Source organism: Polypterus senegalus, chromosome 2, assembly GCF_016835505.1.
Source record: "Polypterus senegalus isolate Bchr_013 chromosome 2, ASM1683550v1, whole genome shotgun sequence".
NCBI classification, from domain to species: domain Eukaryota; kingdom Metazoa; phylum Chordata; class Cladistia; order Polypteriformes; family Polypteridae; genus Polypterus; species Polypterus senegalus.
The window spans coordinates 154,080,216-154,093,610 of NC_053155.1; positions in this window are offsets into that span (position 1 = coordinate 154,080,216).

A 13,395-nucleotide genomic window follows, 5' to 3' on the forward strand; every position below is an offset into this window, starting at 1 on the left:
CCCGTGTTATAAATAAAACAAAGGGCGTACAGACAGTAAAAGGGCTCTCTCTCTCTCTCATAGAGAGACCCAAACTGTAGATAAGCCCCAGATTAAAACAGGAGATCCTTAAACTAAAATGGGGTCTCCTGACAAATTGGAAAAGGGCAATAAAAGCCCAAGGGTAGCCGGTGAATCCTCCTCAGTGGAGAAAAGGGCAGAGCTAGAAGTGCCGAGGTGCTTTCAGCCTCGCAGAGGGATACAACCGGGTGGACAGCAACTGTGCTATGAATGCTGCAGGCCGGGCCACGAATGGCGAAGCTGTCCTAGGAGGACTGGGGTTCAAATACCTGATTTTTATACTGTTCCTCCTAGGTTTTCACGGGAGTGGCAAAGACATCGCCAAGGCTCGTCCGTTGGATCCTCCTGGAGGAAGATGTCCCTCGTGGGGCTGGACGTTCCAAAACAAGGTTTTTCGCTTTGGGGGGGGTTAGTACTGTGGTCCATAGCTGGCATTTCATCCTGGCCAATACCCCCAGGCCGCCAGATGGAGTTCACCCTGCAGCATGGAGGTGCCCCGGATACCAGTAGTGATCATGGGCAATGGTGTTTTCCCCTACAGCCCTGCTAGATACCACAGGGGCCAACAGAGGACGCTGCAGGGAGGCCCAGAGCGTCGTTTGTGCCCTATAACCCGGAAATGCGTCTTAGTCACAGCTACAGGAGAGATGACGTACTTCCGGGATGAAGAAAAGGACTTTTTATCTGACCCGGGAAGTGATAGGAGATCACATGGATTGGAAACACTTCCGGGTCAGGGACTATAAAAGACTGAGAGAGATGCTAGAGCGTTGAGCTGAGCTGGGTGGAAGGGTGGCAACGCGCCTGGGAGTGGAGGAATTGATTATTGTAGAGTATTGTGTTTAATTTATGAGAATTGTGGAGAGGAGGGTGCTTTGTACACTGTTTAATAATAAAAAGTCAACTTTTGGACTTTTATCTGGTGTCTGGCGTATTGTCTGAGGGTTCAAGGGAGCGATAGTGCCCCGCATCTGTCACAATATATATATTAAAAACAACAGCCCTAGCACTGACCCCTGTGGAACACCACTGTTAACATCAGCCATTTCTGATAATGTTCTTCACACCATTGTTTCCTGTGTCTGGGACAATTTTGCACCCATCTACAATCACCACCCTTTATATAATGGGATAATATTTCCAGTCCATTGCAATTTCCCTATTGCACAGTGACTTTCTAAAAATATGCATCAAGGTTTTATATATGTAGTGTACTCACTAAACTCCTTAGGAACTTGGGGGTCCTAGTGATTTGTTTGATTTCAGCCTATTTAATCTGAGCAGTGCTTCTCCGTCTACAATTTCCAAATCACTGAGCAGCTCCTTAGCAGACCCTGTTACTGCTGGGAGGTTATCCATCTCCTTACATGTGAAGACCTCAGAACAATGTGAGTTTAGAGCATCTGCTATCTCACAGTCTGTATTTTTTAATTCCTCCTTTACTATTTCTGATGCACTTCACCTCCTCCTTGACTCTTTGCCTACATGGTTAGTGATAACCAATAGTGACGATACTTTAGCTGGCTTTATCCTAACTCCTAGGTCACAATTAGTAATTCTTGTAATTAATGTAGATGAACTTGGTTGGTTGGATGGTTTGGTTCTTGTTGATTCCAGGTGCTGGTGATCTTTTGTTCCAAGCGTCTAGGCCACCTTTTCGCAGCACACATGGAAGGATGTTTACTTTGGTCATGCCTTTTGGTTGTGGACAATACTACAATTTTCCCCAAGGTTTCACACACAGTTGTTCTCCTTTGCTAGCAAAATAATTACATCTGCTGGGTAGTCAGTGATTAGTCGACTTCTGTTTTTAGCAAGATGAACACATGGCTTTAGTTTTTATTACAAGCCACACTTTAGAAAACAGGGATCATGCTATGGAGTAGAAATTACGACCAGGCCAAGAGCACTGTGCATATTGTAAAACACAGATCTAGTGCTTGCAATAGATTTTAAACAAAATAGTGGATATTTTGCCATTGGTTTCTTGGGTGCACATAAGCCCAACCTTTTTCTTGACAATTGGGTGTCACGTTTTGTCCATCAAGGTTAACAGTCATTGAGATATGGATCTTTGCTCCCTGACCAAAGTGTTTAAATGGTGCATCATGGACACATCTCTGGATGTCTTTGTCTAAGTTTTTTCCTCTGTCTTCTTAGAAGGGCCCCAGAAACTACATTTCAAAGAGAAGGCATGAGAGAAGAACTGACTCCTGTGTAGAAATTTACTGTTAAATGAAAAAGGGTCTGACAGCTACAAAGCAATATGCCCTCCTGTATCATCATAGAAATCTCATCCATTAGGCAGGATGGTGGTGTTTTGCATACATTCCAACATTTAAGTCCTCCCCAAAGTATTCTTTATTCCAGAGAATTCTAATGGAATAAGGCAGGGCATCTCTCTGGCAGCTAAAAAATGACCAGTGTTGAATCACACACCAGCAAAACAACTATGGAATGATTGAAAAGAAGAAGAAACGAGATTTTACAATTTCTGAGTCAAAAGGAGTCTCAATCCCACTGGGAGCTGTCCATAAAGGAATGGCCTCAGCCATCAATGAAATCAAAGATGTGACTGATAAATTTATGCAGAAAACAATGACTTCACGTTACTTTAGTTAAAGAAATTTTCAAGGGGCTACTCAATCACGGTGAAGGTTTTTGCTCATGACTTCTCATTGTTGGCTTATTATTATTTATTCAAGCAAGGACAAAGAAAAATCAGCTTTTACTCTTCAATATCAAATCAGATTTGTTTATTTTTAATACTGGTGAGGCTTAAATGCCAGTCAGTTATGCCTCATGTGGAAAGCCATACAATTAAAACAAAGTGCGCTTATATCTTTTTTTTTTTTTTTTTAAATCGAGGAGTACTATTTACAGATATTGAGGCCTTTTCTGTACATCAGATAACACAAGCATCTGCTAATCTTCTGCTGGAAGGATCGAAATTAAAATTTTGCCACAACCCCCATTCTCTAAGAAAACAAAAGTATTTCACAATCTACCCTTGTGTGAGCTGGAAAATAACCAAACGCTGAGATCAGCCAAAAACACAGATGAAAACTCTGACAACCGGCAGCGAGAACTGGAAACTGAAAGAGACATTGACAAAAGCCAAAGCCTCTTGTGTATACAATCAAGGCCAAAGTTATCTTTAAGGATTTACAAAGCAAGCAGGAAACTTAAAGCAGATAGTCCCCTCTGTAACAACAAATGTCCGGTGCTTGACGTATTTGAAGGGCAAAAGAAGAATAACCACAGACAAGAATCAGGCCTATGCTAATATCTGCTCATTGTTTCACAAATACATCTATACTTTTTCCACAAAGGAATCTAAACTAAGCACTCATTGTAAGGCAAAAAATAGCAGACACCATTTCACACCTTGTACAGAGTTGTCCTTGTGATGGAATTGAGGAGTTTGCATTGACCTGGCTGAAGGAATCACCTCTAGTTTGTCTACAGGGTACAGCAGCCATGGATGTTCTTTTCCAGCATTTCCAGCTGTAAGTTAGTGGGATAGGTGATCACCTAAGAAAATCCAAAGAGCATTTCTCTGTGAACCAGCACAATGTAGCTGAGGATCTTCTGCTGGACAGCTAACTCAAGAGGGTGTCATTTACCTGTGGTGAATGTGCACACACTATTTTCGTATCCATTTTTTATCAATACTGAGTACAGAACAGCCATCAGCCCATGGAGTCAAAGACGGTGCTTGACTGGATATTCAATGCTGGGACAATTTGGAGACTCCAGTCACACAAAGCCTGGATCTGAAAGAAAGAAAGAAAGAGAAGAGAAAACCAAGGCAGACACAAAGCGAACATGCAAGCCACAGGCTAGGATTATTATATCAGGTGTCTGGTAGTAGCTCATTTAAATAAAATTATGCAATACTCATAAAATATTTATTTTCATATTACGATGGCAAGAGAAAGTAGTTTTATATTATTGGGGTGGGGTTTCTGGGTCAAACAAATGATAAAGAGTGACGAAAGAACTATGCAAAGTGGGAGAATCAAAAGTCATACTGGTGCCTATTTGTAATTATATTTATTTTCTATATGATATTTAAAATAGTTAAAAAAAAATAGTAAAACTGATTTAAAATAGTTTCAAATATTCTCCACTTTACATACACTGTTCTTTATTAAAGTATTATGTACTAGCCAAAGTAGCCAGCGTTGCCGGTTTAAATAAGCCGTCTTTACTAAATTCAGCACGGCTAAACACAACCCACAATGAGGCAAAAAGATGCACTCTTATGCTGCATTCCTCTCACCTTGGAAATCGGAGATCAGAGCTGGGCTTAACATCACACCTGAGTTGAGTACATTCCAGTAATATCTGGACACATCCAGTAAAACCTTCATTGTGCTTGCTTGATCAGAATAAACAGCAGTTGATAACAACACATTTCGCTGTATTTTGCACATCATAGCAACATGTCCACAGTCAGAGGTTGGACAGTCCTGTGTGTACGACTGATTTTAAGAGACAGAAGGGTTAATAAACCGTATAATACTACAGATTTTACTAAAGTTCACAGCATATGTCACCATTTCATGATCTGAAGCCAGACAAATTCGGACATGACAGACCAGCCCAGAGTTTCGAAGTTGTAAATCTGACTTAAGGAGGTATTTCAGCAGAAAATTCGGACTTCCCACTTCAAATGGAATGCAGCATTACAAAAAGACTATAATGCAGTGAGACAATGAAACAGTTACCCAGATTATCCATCCATCCATTAGCCAACCCGCTACATCCTAACTACAGGGTCACGGGGGTGTGCTGGAGCCAATCCCAGCCAACACAGGGCACAAGGCAGGAAACAAACCCCGGGCAGGGTGCCAGCCCACTGCAGACATAAACCAATATTTTAAATTGAACCAACATCAACACACATGCAAAATTTCATTTTTACGTGATTAGCAAACTTACAGACATCTAAACAGAAATGGCTTACAAGTTTATTTATATAGAAGATTTCAATTTGGATTGTTCTTCTGAATTAATTCAAACTGTATGTGCCTACAATCAAATGCCTCTTCAACAACTACAGTTTGAGGTGCTTCACAGTGCAGGACCTCCAAGATAAACCACTGCTGTTCTGGACCAACATGGGTCTTCTTAGGTGTTGCATTGATGGGATTTTCCATCAATTAGAGTAAAGAACCATGCTGACTAAACACCAATTAAACCATTATCCTGCAAGGAAGACACAAGCATATATTATTATAAGAGCAGTAACACTGTTCCATTCAAATTAATTTTTAATAAACTAACAAAGTAACCCATACCTTTCTATACCTACTTTTCCACTGTTGTGGGGCACAAAGCCCACTCTTAAAACACTGAGTGCAAAGCAAGAGCCAATTCTTGACACAGAGCTCAAAAATAAGATTCATGAAGTTTCTACTGTTTTCAAAAACCTTCAAAATATTACATATCCATTATGTTTTTTAATCCACTAAGCCTAAAACAAGGCAGCGAGGAGCCCATTACCTCAATAAGGAACCAACCCAGGTCAAGACAACAAGAGCCACTTGTATCTCTGCTCACCACTGGTTACAGCTGACGCTTCATTAACGCATCATCCTGCATTCAAATCCCACCCCTAGTCATGATAGAGGAATTTGCATTTCCTCCTTTGTCTATATACTGTACCTGTATTTGCAATTCAGAAATCAGCCATGAAGATTTTATGGCCTAGTACCCTGTCCAGTATTGCTGGGATGCACTGAGGAACTTCTCAGCCATGAAGCTAAATTAAGGAGGTTTTAGAATGGAATACAGTAGTAGGGTTAAGGCTGCATTGGTTTTGAACATAGTACAGTTTGTGATTAATTGTGGATGGAAAAGGGTCACATGTTCTATGCCAGTCAGCAATATCATGTAGACAGTTCTTAATTCCCTTTAAATAACTGCAGTATAATAGGAAGGAAAAAACATTCATCAATATCAATCATTTCATATAGTGCCTTCAGTAACAAGTACTATTAACAGGCTCTATTATTATTATTATTATTATTATTTAGCAGACACTTTTATCCAAGGCAAATTACAAAGCAAGTTATAATACAAAAATGACATGATAAGTATCAAAAGCAACAGAGAGCAACATGAAAAAGGCTCAATAAATACATAAAATGGACTGGGACCACACATAATTATTTAACAGACATCAAATTCAAAAGTTGTGAAATTTGAAGCTACTTACACAAATGTCTTTATAGAAGCTAACAGCTTTCCAGTGTTTGTATTTTACTGAAAGTCTGTTGTGTAGAGGGTAAACAGGAAGGGGTACAGAACAGATTCCCTATGGTGCTCTAGTATTAACACCACCATTTCTGACCCACAGTATTCAAGCCTGCTGTATGCTGGTCAGGTGGTCCATGACCCAGGAGATTGTGGGGGCATCAAGATTCAAAGCCTTCAACCTTTTCCTCATTAAATGATGCAGAATAGTATTGAGTGCACTGTAGAAAAAAAAACAAAAAAAAAAAACAGTATGACTGTGGTGCCAGCTTTGTCCAAGTAGGATTAGGTGCTGTGGAGCATGCATATCAGAGCACCCTCCACACCAAAATGTGCCTGATAGGTAAACTGCAGAGAATCATGATGTTCTGAAACCAGAGGTTGGAGCTGTTTAATAGCCAGCCTCCCAAAGTTCTTCATGATGTATGTACGGTAGCAAATGCAATTGGCCTGAATTGTTCGAGATCATTGGAATGCCCATTCGTTGGCACTGGGACCACACAGTGTTTCCACAGCTGGAAAAACTTCTGCAAATTCAGGGAAATGGAGAAGAGGTGCTGAAGGACCTCACAGAGCTTGCTGGCACATGTTTTACACACCCCGGGGCTGATTCCATCCAGTACCTGCAACCTTGTTTGTGCAAAATTTCCCCAGCTCTCTTCTCACTTGATCAGCAGAAACACATGAAAGGGAAGGTCATGGAGAGTAGAGATGACAGTTGGAATTTCAGAACCTTCTCAACTTGCACACACAGACAAGCAGTACTGAAGGAGGGCTGGACTGACATGGATGAGTCAAACCTGTAGAAGTGCTGGTTCAGTTTATTAGCTCTTCTTCTTCCCTTCTTCTACAGCTTTTAGAGTCTTCTTGTAGCCAGTAATACTACACATTTACATATTTGTTTTAACTCACTCTTTTGATAAGATTCTTAATTTTTGTTGCTATGTATCAAGAAGCAGTAAGTTAGTTATGTGAATCTAGTTGATTGTACATATCTATTAAAAATAGCATTAGAAGATACGTGTATGGCCATTAAAATATAAGAATTTGTGAATGAACCTTAAGCATTATTGTGCTACCTTGCCCTCTAGCTCCTAGCTTTATCATGCTGCTGAAGTCTACTGCATCACATGGAGGGGAGAGCTTCCAAGTTGGTCCTTGTATTCCCAGGAGGGGGCACAATCATTTTGTCACCAGAGTGCACCAAACCAATGTCAGAATGCTGGCAAGAGGTCTTTGTCCTTCTGCTGCAAGAGTGCTACACCAAGGAGTCAAAGAACTTCATGGTTGTGATAAAGAGCAGATTGTGATCCGTGGTAGTGTGCCACTTCTAGTTAATTATGGTGTGCTCAGGTTCATATGGTGCATGTGGTAGGATGGTAGAGCAGCCCCAGAGTTGCTAAGCACGCATTAATGTGCAGATGTGTGCAATTCAGCCAATTACTTCAATTGCATTCCGAGGTTGATTAGTTAGGCCCCTGCACCCACTGTCCAATAAAAAAAAAGCCTGAGCAGGACAAAGGGGGGAGGAAAAAAAAACAAACAAACAAAAAACCAAAAGTGACAGGAGGTAAAGAGACAGGATTGTGCCTAATGTGATTCTGCTGCAGGAAGGAGGCACGCGGTCAGGACTCGTGGGGTTGAGGTTGCTCCTACCAAGTGCTCTAGGAGCAGTAGTGACTAAAAGCTCAGTGGGCTCCTGCTCAAGGTTGAGCAATGGCAGAGGGGGCAAAAAAAAAAATCAGGGCTCACGGGCCTTAAAAATGTTGAGGGATGGTGGCAAGGACTGAGTTTATATGAATTTGTCAGGAGACTGCTTCTGCTGTAGATCAAAGCTGATGTGTAAGCAGCAGGGATGTGATTTTTTTGAAGGCTCATATTTTTATCAAAGATTATTTACTGTATTCATTTAAGAACTTGCAATGCACTGACTGTTTGCATTTTGACTTAATAAAAAGCATTTTGCAAATTTGCACCACCCTGTGTTCACACTCAGTACTTGACTATCAATGCTCCAGATTCAAAGAGGTGTGTGAGCTGTAGCTAATCTGGATGTCACAATGCGATCAGTGTGCCAAGATACCCATATCTCATCAGCTGTGGACTCCATCAAGGAGGAGATCATTGCAGGTCTTTCAAAGTCACCTCTTAGCCTTCCTTCTACAGGCTAGTTGCCCCTGCCAGGAGTTTGTCTTACTGCTGTCATGTCAAACCTGCCAGGAATTAGTCTTGTTTACCTCTCCTTGCTGGACCTTCTCATCTTGTCATCTTACTAGACAAGCATCTACTGTATATACCTGGCATGCCATGGATAAGCACATTTTTTGTTATGAACTGCCTGGGTCGGTTGCAGCGTGCTCAGTGCTGGGGACGATTACAAAGGTTAGAGATGGGGATAGTCTTTCAAATAAGAATTTTCACAGTTTATCACTGATTTTGTACATCTTGGGACATTTAAAGTCTTTTGTGTTCATAAGAATGGTTCACTTTGCAAGTACTTTGAAATAACTTGTCCCCACCCACCCCATGTGCCTCCTAACTTACTACATATGACATACCATTCAACCTGTCTTGAGGTTTATTTGAGCAAGAAAAAGTTTTCGGGATTTACTCAAACTAGACATTCATACACAAAACCGTCAAGTCCAACTCCTCAATTTGAAATTTAAGTCAATATGAAGTTGTATCAAACCCTGACTTCTAGGAGAGTGCAGAGGTTGCCAACAGATTGGCATATCGATGAAGCCAGTCCTCTTTTAAAAGGAGCGAAAGACAGAATCAGACCAATACCGAAACCCCCACCTTAACACTCAAATATTAACACCAGAAAATAAATGACCAAACAGATTAAATATATTCAGCAACAAAAATATATTCCTTATTTACTATAATCACAAACACGACAAAGAAAGGTGACGGCAAAAGTACAAAATGAACACTACGAAAAGAAAAAAAAAACCCTCCCCTCAGTCCACCCAACCGACGATAATTACAGTACTGCATAAAGTCTTTACGGTCAGTGATGAAGGTGGATCTTGAGGCACAACCACAAGTTAAGAGACAGAAAGATGGGGCAGAATACTCCCCCTTTAGTAAACTGCTTCCTGGAACATGGATAGAGAACACAGTCCTACCACCACAGTCCAGAAGATAAATGGTATTCTGAAGTGCGCCTCTTCACAAAAAGTATTGGTGGACTGGATCAGAGAATAAAGAACCCACTGCCGTCCCTAAATCTTGTGGCCATTGACAAACCTTATCCGCTATGAATGTCCAGTAGATAAAAGGATGAAATTGATTGAAAAATTAACAAATTAAAAAGTCTCACCATATCTTCTGGTTTTATGTGTGGTCCGTGTACTTTTTGGTATTTAAAATTTCATTTTAGAAGCAAACATGAAAAAACGAAAATGAAAGGAATTTTCAGATTTAGATTTTTGATTAAAGAATAAAATGAGGGAAAATAAGGTATTTTGTAATTCTGTGGTAACAAATAGCAGTCAAACTTAAAATTACACATACTTTTCTGAATTTATTTGTGATTCAAATAATGAATCTGTTATAGCTCAAAAACAACAAAACCAATGCATTTTCGTTGTCTGAAAACGGAGGTACTTCTTCTTCTGCGATTTTTGAAGACACGTGCGAACCTCCCAACGTATTCCTCACAAGACATCGATCAACAGCCTTGAAGTTACACTGCATGGCATCAGCAGAGGATGGACCGTTACGTTGTTTTTCAGAACAGTAAAAGAGTGACACTCCAGGACGAGGACACTGAGTCGCATCTTTCAGGTAAAAATACAAGCTTTGCAAACTTTGCTTCATTGATGTAACAGCTCGTATATGAACATTATTGTTGTTACTTACTGTGAAACAGCCAACATTTGGTGATTTCATTTACTAACAGTAAGTCTGGCAATTTTTAGAGTGCTAGCATTTTGAATGGTTGCTCATTGACTTTTACCGGCTACTATAGCTAGTAAACGTTTCGAGTATTAACAGTGCGCAAAAGTGTAACACGTTAGTAGAGCGACGTGATTTACAGAAAGTTTTATTAACATGTGTTACATTTGTCAATGAGGAACCATTCACACATTTACACACATTCAAAATGCTAGCACTATAAAAATTGCCAGATTTAGTGTTAGTAAATGAAATCACCAAATGTTCGCTGTTTCACAGTAAGTAATAACAATAATGTTCATAAAACAACTGCTACATCAATGAAGCAAAGTTTGTATTTTACCGGAAAGATGCGACTCCGTTTTTCTGCAGTCATGTCCTCGTCCCAGAGTGTCACTCTTTTACTGTTTTGAAAAACAACGTAATGGTCCAATCTCTGCTGATGCCAGTGTAACTTCAAGGCCGTCGGTCGATGTCTTGTGAGGAGGACGTTGGGAGGTCCGCACGTGTCGTCAAAAATCATGCAGAAGAAGAAGTACTTACGGTTTCAGACAACGAAAATGCATCTGTTTTGTTGTTTTTGAGCTATTACACTTTCATTATTTGAATCACAAATAAATCCAAAAAAGTGTGTGTAATTTTAACTTTATGACTGCTATTTGTTATCATAGAATTACAAAATACCTTATTTTCTCTCATTTTATTCTTTAATCAAAAGTCAAAATCTGAAAATTCCTTTCATTTTCGTTTTTGCTTCTAAAATGAAATTTCAAATACCAAAAAGTACACGGACCATGTGTACAGTGCCTACAAACCCCCCCAACTACAAATGCCAAAGCCCCTCCGGTCTGTGTACTTTTTGGTATTTTAAATTTCATTTTAGAAGCAAAAACGAAAAAACGAAAATGAAAGGAATTTTCAGATTTTGATTTTTGATTAAAGAATAAAATGAGAGAAAATAAGTTTTTTTTTTTTTTTAATTCTATGGTAACAAATAGCAGACAAACTTATTACACATACTTTTCTGGATTTATTTGTGATTCAAATAATGAAAGTGTAATAGCTCAAAAACAACGAAACAGACGTATTTTCATTATCTGAAACCGGAAGTAGTATTTCTGTGCAATTTTCGACGACTCGTGTGAACAGTCCTCCTCACAACACATCTATCGATGGCCTTGAAGTTACACTGGCATCAGCAGAGATTGGACCATTACGTTGTTTTTCTGAACAGTAAAAGAGTGACACTCCGGGACGAGGACATGACTGCAGAAAAACTGAGTTGCATCTTTCAGGTAAAAATACAAACTTTGCAAACTTTGCTTCATTGATGTAGCAGTTCTTTTATGAATGTTATTGTTACTTACTGAGAAATAAAGGGCGTTTTCTCATTTCTTGTATTTTTCTTTTCTGATGTGCGAAAGAACAAAAAGGAAAAAAGTAATTGTTTTGCGTTTTAAATTTTCCCCTTTTAAGTTGAAACTCAAATACGTGTCTCTTTCTTTTTTAAATTATATTTTCTGAAACGAAATTTCAAATACCAAAAAGTACATGGACCCCCCCCAACCTTGCGGATCTGTTTATGGACGCAGACCTCATACTTACAAACAGGAGTGTGCGCGATCAATGATGTTAACATTCAAACAAACTGCAAGCAAGACATTGCTATAAACAAATGAAACAATGTGGCACTGCTGCACAGTACTGGTCAAAAGTTTTGAGTCACTCAGATATTTTCATGTTTTTGAAACGGATACCCTTTATATCAAGATGCCATTACACAGATTTAAAAATTTAGGCAAAGCAATAATACTGGTGCGTATAATGACTGTTACTGCTTGAAACTACTGGTTTTTAATTTATTATTCACATATGGCTACAAAGCCCCATTTGCAGCAGCAGTTGTCCTAATGGTAAACTCCCTTAGCTTATCCTTAGTCAGTCATATGTTAATACTAATTAGTTATTAGAGAAAACTTTCTAACTACATTAGCACTACTGAAATCCTTTATCTTGTTCACTTGTGTTACAAGTTCAATTCGGGGTTGAAAAATAGCCGAAATAAAACAGTTCTCTCAAAAATGCATGTCAGATGATTGTTCCCTGTTGCCGTTCACACTGGCATTTGGGATGTATTTAAAGAAGAAAGCAACTGAGGACCAGTACTGTGTTTGTTTCTCAAATTACAGATTTTGACATCCTTATCTTCTTATGCAGTTGTCCATCTTGGCTTTCCTACACTCTTTCTATCCTTGTTTGGTTCGGTTCACCCTTTTCTCACAAGACGGCAATAGACAACTATGTATGAAATTGTAAGTTTCTTAGCAATCTGTCTAAATGGAATAACTCATTTCAGACTGACATGTTTCTTGAGAAAGCAGTTTATTTTTGGCTAATCCGGAGCGGAACTGTAGGAATGCCTGAAACTTGCAATACAAGTGAACAGTTAACAGGTTTCAACAGTGCTAATGTGATTAAAAAGGTTTCTCTAAAAATCAATAAGAATGTTGACATGACCAGTTAAAGAGAAGCTAACAGAGTTTACGTTTAGGACACTGAAGGAATTACTGCTACTGTATGTGAAAAATCTATCAAAAATCAGGTTCACAGCAGTAATGGCCATTATACACACTAGTAATGCCTTGGCTATGTTTTTCAATAAATTTATAGGCATCTAGATAAAAAAAAGCTATAAAAAAAAAAAAAAAAATTCTATTCAAAATTAAAAGTATTTTATTACTGCCAATGTGAACCATCAAGCACCTTTTTAGCACCAAAACATTTTAAAGTTTAGGTTTAAAGGCTGTAGCAATGCCATTGTGGTTTTTATATTATTTATTAAAGAAGTTACAATGAGTAACATTAAACAAACAACAAATCTTACAAAACTAAAAAAAGATTATATTACAAAAATAAGAAAAAAAATGTTTACGTGAATTAGTGTATGTGAAATTGGAATTGTTAACACTTTAAATTACAATTTACAGGATGGAGTTGGTATATTTTTTCCAACACTCCATGGCCTTTCACAAAAGCAAGGAGGCTTTTCTGGGAAAGATTAGAGGTACACACATCGAAGACTACAGACTAATGTTTAGCAAAAGGAATTCTTAATTAAAAGGCAAAGATGATTTCCTAAAAGCAGAGACGACATCCTAAAGAACA